Source organism: Chrysochloris asiatica, unplaced genomic scaffold, assembly GCF_000296735.1.
Source record: "Chrysochloris asiatica unplaced genomic scaffold, ChrAsi1.0 scaffold00013, whole genome shotgun sequence".
Taxonomy (NCBI): Eukaryota; Metazoa; Chordata; class Mammalia; order Afrosoricida; family Chrysochloridae; genus Chrysochloris; species Chrysochloris asiatica.
Window position 1 is genome coordinate 10891199 of NW_006408531.1, and position 795 is coordinate 10891993.

The window sequence follows — 795 nt, forward strand, 5'->3', positions numbered from 1 at the left end:
GGGTCGGAACCAACTCGACGGCACTTTACAACAACATTATGCTTGTGGTGATCGGAATGACCTTGTTCAAAGAGGAAAACTGACAGTTGTTTCCTCTATTCAGCAAATTTTGTTTCTCAGGTAAACACAGCTTGGAGACAAGAGCGTAATAAGTCTCAGCTGCGTTCACTTCAGTAAGGTTTCATGGACTTTAAGACCTGAAGAACTGAAAACATATTAAATTATCTACGGTAATATCTGTCATCAAAAAGGTATAAAGAGATACAATAACCTGAACAACATGCTCCCTTCCAATCAAATATTTATTAAACGTTTAGTGCCAGAAGCTTGGAAGCAATGCACACTACAGTGCCCATCTAAGTTCTCTTGTTCTTGCATGAGCAGCACGCCGTTCCTCCAGGTCCCGGCTTCCTGGGAGTGCAGGCTGGCCCGGCCAGGAGCTGCGGGCTCTGGACACTAGAGGGCGCTGCGGGTTCCCTCTCCCGGGAGTGGTCGAGCCAGCCCGGTGGGTGTTTCTCTCTCCCTCTCGCGCTCTCTCCTCCCGGTCTCACATCCGGGTCTGGAGCGCGGCCGCCGCTGTCAGTGTTAGTGCGGGCGCGTTGGGGGCCGGGCCGGGGCGCAGTAAATGGCGGCGGAGGGAGGCGGAGCGGCGGTCGCCTTCAGCCCAGAGCCCCCTAAACTTTAGACTTGAAGCCGCAACAACTTTCCGGGAAGTGCTGCCGCTCGGAGGCAGGGGTGTGGACGGAAGGGGAAGCCGAGGCGGGAAGTCCGGGGGGTGGGGGGGGAGGAAGCTAC